Source organism: Marmota marmota, unplaced genomic scaffold (genome assembly GCF_001458135.2).
Source record: "Marmota marmota marmota unplaced genomic scaffold, marMar, whole genome shotgun sequence".
NCBI classification, from domain to species: Eukaryota; Metazoa; Chordata; class Mammalia; order Rodentia; family Sciuridae; genus Marmota; species Marmota marmota.
The window spans coordinates 8,129,339-8,137,325 of record NW_026000153.1 but is presented as its reverse complement, the minus strand read 5'-3'; positions in this window follow the sequence as shown (position 1 = coordinate 8,137,325).

Here is a 7,987-nt window from a genome sequence, read left to right as displayed (position 1 = left end):
CAACAACAACAACAACAAAAACCAGTGGATATTTTTATGGAGAATATTTGAATGAGGTACTTTTTGAAGAAAAAAACCTAAAACCTGAGAACAGGTAACCAAGAATAGGACCTAAAGGATAAATGAAGGGCCCAACTAAGAAGTGCTTACCTTGTGAGTCCCTTCTCCTTTGGAACAGAAGTCAAATTTAGCATATGTATTTAAATTATGTCCTTATAATCCTCTCTAGGTTATGTAAACTAATGGTTCTTTCTTTTTTTAATGGTTCTTTTTAGTTATACATGACAGTAGAATCCATTTTTATAAACTTATACAAATATGGAATATATCTTGTTCTAATTAACACCTCGTTCTTGTGCATGTACACAATGATGGGATTCATGTAGGTATTTTCACATATGTACATAAAAAATTATGTCAGAGTCATTTCATTGTCTTTCCTATTCAAATGCATGGTGCTCAACCCCATGTACATATTACAATTACTCTGAGCATTTTTGAAAAATGTCAAGGCCCAGGTCTCACCCTGGACCAATTCTATAAACATTTCTGGGTGTATTTTCTAGGCAATGATATCTTTTGCAATCTTTCAGTTTTTATTAATAGACAATCACATTTGAGAATCAGTAACCTAGATACTTGGCTAAAATTTGCAAAACCCATACAGGCATGGAATCTCAAAGGGAAAGGAAACCTGTTCATACTGAATCCTGCTTCAGGGCAGGCTCTTGAAAGGAGGCTGATTTACAACAAGGGGGTCGGGGTTCTGCAGATAAAAGAGTTCCTTGTGCTGGTGAGGTAAACAGCAGAAGAAAGTGCAGGGGAAACCCTGGAGGCAGACTATATGTTGGGAGTCAGCTATATGATGCAGAAACCAATTCGAGACAACTCCTTCCATTTAGAGAGAGAAGCAACTGAGGCACAGGGGGACAACAGTATTACTTGAGTTTCATTGGCTTCATTAAAGACTGGCCCTGTAGTTCCAATAGTAGTTTTTCCTCAACTTCACATGAACTTGTGAAAATTGTGATCTCAGGCTTGAGAGCCCTCTTACCGATAGGAAATTGGCAGGGAGGGATGAACAAAAAAGTAAAATGAACTGATTATTAGCTATGTGTGTTTTCATCCCCTAACTAAAAATTCCTCTGTCTTGTTTGTGTTTATTCAATGTTCATTAATATTTATATGTTTATTTTACTGCATAATTATTGCAGATTTTATACTAAATGTTTTGCCAAAAAAAATGGGATGTGGCCATTATGTGAAGATTTTTTTTTTTAATTGTGCTGGTATTACTTGAAAAAATTGATTACTAAATTCTCTTTGGCCCAAGCTTAGGATGTACAGAACATTTGTGAATATGTGTTAATGTGGTGACAACATAGTGAAATACAGTAATTAATTCTCTTGTCCAGTCATTCATCAAACATTTTCTAAACTCACTATGAGTCAGGCAATGTTTTAGGCCTGGGGTTAATATGTGAAAGAGAGGCAAGTCCCTTATGCATTAACCTTAGAATCTAGTAGGGGAGACAGTCAATAAAACAAACAAATAATTATCTAGATAATACAGGCTATAAAAAGAAACAAAGTAGGGTAAGTGGATAGAGAATAGAGATGTGTGTAGAAATAAGTCCTGTTTTGCATAAGAAGGTTTTTTGGTATAGTTTGGGCCCCAAAGGCCCATGTATTAAAGTTTTGGTCCCTAGCTTAGCATCATCAAGAGGTAACAGAAACTTTAAAGAGGTAGAGTCTAGAGGGAGGTCTTCTGGTCATTGAAAATGTGCCTCTGAAGGGGATTGTGGGATCCCAGCCCTTCCTTTCTCTTTTTCTTGCCAACCGTGAGGTGAGCAGTTAGGCTCTACCACATTTCTGCCATGATGTGCTGCTTTGCCACAGGCCCCAAAGCAATGGATTATGGAATGAAACCTCCAAAAGAAATCTTTTCTCCTTTTACATTTATTATCTCAGGTATTTGTTATACTGATGGAAATCTGACACAGTTTTCAAAGAAATCTCCCTGAAGAGGTGACATTTAATCAGAGGCTTGAGAAAGTGCCAGCCCTATGAATATCTGAGAAATGCAGAAAGCCTTACAAAGAGGAAGCAGTGAGGAAAAGCCCCTGAGACCAGAATGACTTTAATGTGCTCAGGAAATAGCAAGAAGATCCATGAAGTTGAGAGAAGAGAGAGGGGAGAGAGGGGAGAGAGGGGAGGGGGGGGGAGAGAGAGAGAGAGAGAAAATAGAAACGAGATCAGAGAGATATGCAGGGTGGGATCATGTGCAGCTTTGTCAATCTTGGTAAGGAGTTGGGATTTAATCATAAGTGGTGCTGAAAAGTCATTGAAGATACTCAAGCAGATCAATGAGCCTGATTAATGGTTTTAAAAGACTAGTATGGCTATTGATTGGCAAGTGGATAATTGAAAGAATGAATTAAGTATTATTATGATATCACATTATGAGCATAAATGTCTGGTCAGGTGAAGTAGATTGAGTGTTCCAAGACACAGAATAGAAAATGTCCCTTCCAGCCCTATCTTGGGGATGCCCTCACGATCTAAAAAGACTTAATTAATCTCTTTGAAGGGAAAGGTTTCTTTGAGAGGCAATTCCTGTTGGATGAGGTCCCATGCTGTTGGCAAGAGTTTATAAAACGCCCTTCCTTCAAACCATGGCAGACGTGATGATCCAGGAGTCAGAGACTGCATGGTAACGACTGTCATCATAAACAGCTGCATCTGCTTGCTAGGAGAGCCAGGCACATGAGTCTGTGTTCCATACCTATGGCACTGGAACATCATTTTCCATTATGTTCTATTTTGTTCTGACAGACAAATGATTAATTAGCACAATCAGCAGCTCTCCTTGAAAATGGCCATGGATCAATGTGTCCCCCTCCATCATGTAATTGAATCAAGGCCCACACACCTGTTTCCACTTCCTTTAAACAAACACCTGCCCAATAATCAACACAAAGCAATATTAAATCTCCACCCGCCTTGTGCATAAGTACGTCTTTCAACTTGACCTAATCAATGATGAAAGCTAGCAAAACACAAGTTTCAGAGAAGACTACGTATTGCCTGATCCGTTCAGATAATCAAAATGTTAGCATCTCTGGCCTAACCCAGCCTGCATAATGGACTTGGCAATGGCTACAGTGTAGGGTGATTCAGCGTTTAGCTCTGGATGGAACAGGGATTATGTCCGGTTTTCCAGTTGTGTGACATGGAGCAATTCACTTAACCTCAGTAAACCTTTGTTTTCCCATCTTTTAAGTGGGGATAATTACTTAAAATGTTTGTTTTCTTAATATATAAATCACACATATAAAAGGCTTATCCAGTATTTAGCACATGATAAATAAGTGTTAGAATTTTTATCATAATAACAGAATATTAAAACCATTTATGTTGATCCAGGTGAGGTGGTGCAAACCTGTAATCCTAGCAACTCAGGAGGCTGAGGCAATAGGATCACAAGTTCAAATCCAGCCTCAGCAACTTAGTGAGATCCTGTCTGAAAATAAATAATAAAATAAAATAGGGGCTGGAGATGTGGCTCAATGGTTAAGCGAGCCTGGATTAAAAAAAATTACATTGGTATATTGTAATTCTGGTTAGGAGAGAGTTAATGCTGCTCTCTCTTTTGCATTGATTACCACTTGACGTTCCTGAATAGAATATATGAAACAACTATTTGAGGAATTTGAAAGTAATTAATAACAGGACAACTGGGGAGCAAAAATAAAAAGAATAACCCTTAAGGAAATAACCCCCACCATATTTCTAGGGCAGCCTGTAACTTGAAATTATGCAACAAGTACAAACATAAACAGGTGCAAGTAAAACATTCTGTCTTGGGCCGCAGATCTTCGAAAGGAGCTCCTGGGAAACAGAGACCTTTTATTCCTCCCAATCCTCCTCAGGCATGTCCCAGCAACGAAGTGGCATTTTCTCTCATGCAGTGGCAATTGCCACAGCAATGGAGATGGTATCAGGGGTAACAGCTCTAGATCTTGACACTGTTTTCTCTTTGCTTTGAGGTGGACCCAGTTGCAGGAGATCCATAATAGTACAGGATGCTAAAACCATAGTTTTCTACCCAGAGCCTGGAAAAGAGACCTATAGGAGTGACATTATGGATAGGGATTATTCAGAGATTAAGAGGTAGTTGGAGGAAGGGGAACTTTAAATTCATTCATAAAGTCTTAGATACATTTCTGAACCTTGATCAGAAGCAATCTAACACAGGCTTTGAAAATTGAACTACAGTGTAGACCACCACCCAGGTCGCAGACTGACCTGGGGGGGTACATGCACAGAGCTGGATAGATAGGTCAGACAAGGCTGAGAAAGCCAAAATTGACTCTGGAACCATTACACAGATGGATCAGGACTAGAATTCAAAGCTAAGTGTGTTGATTGCCTTTTAGAGCAAGCAAGCAAACAACAATCTTCAGGAACTTTTTAACAGAACTTAAAGTCTCATAGAATAATGTCAAAATGTCCAGAATACAATCTAGAATTACTTGACATATGAAGAACCAGGAAAAGTTTAATACCCTTCAAGGGAAAATATAATCACTAGATACAAACTGCAAGGTAACCCAGATGTGGAAATTATCAAAAAGACTTTAAAGCACAGTTTGTACTGATGAGCCCTGATATAAGTGTGAATACTCTTGAAATGGAACACAATCATTCTCATCAAAATAACAGAAGATATACATTTGTTTGGATTAGAGAATAAGGAATTGTTTTATAAACAAGAATGAAAATATAACTGTCTATGGCTTGCCCTACTGAGCTCTGGAGCCTCCACTGGGGCAGAGGAAGCAGAGGGATAGTTGGAGCTTGGGGCTATGTGGAACAGACAAAGTGGGCAAGACCAATGAGCAAGAATGAGTGATGTTGCTGCTCAGGGCAGAAAACCTCCCCCACCCCATACTTCAGTATTTTTTAGGCTACTGATCAAAGTAGTATACATTTCACATGATTCAACAGCTTTCAATAGCTTAAGGAAACTATGCCACTAGGTAATACAAAATAGAAGGGAATACTTTTATTCGCAGGACTTAAAAACAAAGCAATACATTTGACAAATAACAAGTGTCCATAGAAGAATATAGATGATCCAAAGTAAGAATAAATCACTTTAAAATACATATCTATCATCTGTCAACATATGAATGAATGATGAAGATGTGGTATATATTCACAATGCAGTCTTCCTCAGCCATAAAGAAGAATGGAGTTATGGCATTTGCTAGTAAATGGATGGAACTGGAGATTATCATGTTAAGTGAAATAAACCAGATTCATAAAGTCAAAGAATGAATGTTTTCTCTCATGTGCAGAAGCTAGATCAAAATAAGGGGGGAAATGCAGGGGGCTGGGGGAGGAGGGGGCAGAAATCCTATGAAAGTAGAAGTGAGGTCAATGGAGTAGGGAAGGGGATTAGCGGGGAGGGAGGAGGTATGGGGGAAAAGGGAGAAATGATTGAATGAAATTGAGCAAGACTTTCTTATGTACATATGTATATATGAATATAACACAGTGAATCTTTATATCTATAAAGCACCATTTTTTTTAAAAAAACTATAAACAAATAGAAGAAAAACTAGTAGAGTAGAGGGAGGGGAACAGAAGAAGGGAGGAGAGAAAGGGGAAGTACTAGGGACTGAACTGGAACAAATTATATTCTATGCTTGAATGATTATGTCAAAATGAGCCCCAATTTTATACATAATATTACATATAACTATAGTGAACTAACACACACACACACTCACACACACACACACATTTGGGGAGAGAAAATGCCAGATATTTATATTTATATTTCTTTAGTCTTGCAAACTACACCCTTGTGAGATATCCCCAATATTTTAAGTTTTAACAAAGAAAAATATATAGATGTCCTGTGACTCTGATACATTATAACTAGCAAATAAACAATTGTTAAATATAATGAGAAGAAACTGGTGGTACATTTAAGAACTGCATTGAATGCTTGTGCTTTCTTTCACTTCCGTTTTCCTGGGGAATGAATAACACACTGAGTGTTTGAGGGCCTTACTAGTGTTGGATGGAATTCAAGTTCTCAAAGTACTCCATCAGGCGTTTGTTAATATTCTTTGCGTGTAAGGTACTTTGCTCGCAGAGTGCTTTTCAACAGAAGGAAGCTGGCATTTGTTGAGTTCTCACGCACTCATCATAACAGCCATCATACACTGAGCATTTACTATGTGGCTGGTACTGGATGAATAGCTGCTGAACCTGGTTTACTGCATTTATTCTGTCCAACCACCTGAAGTAGTTTTTCTTATTCTTATTTCACAGAGGAAGAAGTGAGGGAATAGATAGCAAGTGGCCAAAGTCCTATGATTTGGTTCTTATGTGGTTCTTATGATTTGAAATCATTCTTGATGTGGAGATTTCTTTCTTAGCCGAGAATAAATTCAGAGAGGAACATCCCATACCAAATCTTCTGGCCTGATAATGTTTTAAAATTAGACCATTAGAGAGGCTGAGCTTGGGTCAGAGAAGAATGCCTTGTTTTAGCTTGTGTTTATATTCTCCAATTTGTAAGAAAGGCAATTTGACATTATTTTAAATAATCTATAATCCCTTCAATTGTAGCTGCTGCTTGTTGTTCAAATTAGGCATGCAACCCACTTGAAAACACTCTGAAAGTTTGTCTTTTCCAAGGGAAATAGCTTGTCTCCTTTAACTTCTTCACAAATGGCCTATTTTATTGACTTATGTTATACCAAAGACACCAACTACTTCCTCAAAAAAGAAGCAACAATTATAGCAGACCAGATTCTCATGCCATTCAAAAGTCTTTTGATTTTATTTTTCCACTTGAGAAAAAATATTTCCTTTTAAGGAAATAAAAAGGCTCCATCTCTTTGGACAAAAGTTTACATGTAAGAGAATATCTGTAAAATCAACCAAATCTAATGGGCCACTTTTCTGAGGAATGTTTTTCTATGGGCTAAAAAATGGATTTCTTTACTGAAATCTACAAGGTCTACACATATGCTTTGGTTCAGAAGAGCCTTCAGGGTTTCATCTTTGTGTCTCCATCATGCAACTTGGGTCTTTACTCATGCATAACGAGACCAAGGAAAATGTGTGACTTGCATTCCAACGGCTGTTTCTCAGATCAACCTCTCTATTCAGAGCTATAGGACTTGAACACTGAAATGTGGAACCCAGATGGAATAAATTAAATCAGGGAAAGACCCTGAAACTTTGAGGTAGAATAAGCCAAATTGTTCCCTGGCCAGTTCTAAACTGAAAACCATCAGGTAGTGTCATTTTACTTTTTCTTTCTTTTTAATTCAAAGGAAATCATGCCAATCTCAGTAAAAGTGTTCCTGTTATTCATTTTCTGCAAGTATTTATTGAAATCTTCTTCTTTATTTTTATATATGCGGTCTGGGTTTTTCATGTAGAATCAACTTGAACATGATTAACATCAAAGAGAGAAAGAGAGTCCAGGACTTTGGGACTTGGTGAGAGAATAGTAAGATACCCCATGCAGGGACAGAAAAGAGACTCTGGCCACTTTTTTTGTGGGAGAGGAAATTGGGCAGGATGAGAGGTTTAAAAAGATTGTTGTGATAGAAGATGTCTCCTGGAATAAAAGCAGCTCTGAACCTCTTTGAATGAAAGAGAGGTTATATGTGATTAGATTTCATGCAATATTTTTCAAACTTTTCTAAGCCATAAATATTTTTTTTAAAAAAATACCTGCTTCAGCCCACTAGCAGACACAAGCAGGGACACTGTGTTTAAGTTGGGCCCATTGGTGAGCTTTACATAAGCCCTTAGGCCTGGCAGAACCATCATGATACACCACTGGTTTAGCAAACCAGAGTGTGAACTCAACCCCTTACTAGTTGCTAGACCTTAGACAATATAGTCTCTCTCTCTCTCTCTCTCTCTCTCTCTCTCTCTCTCTGTCTCTCTC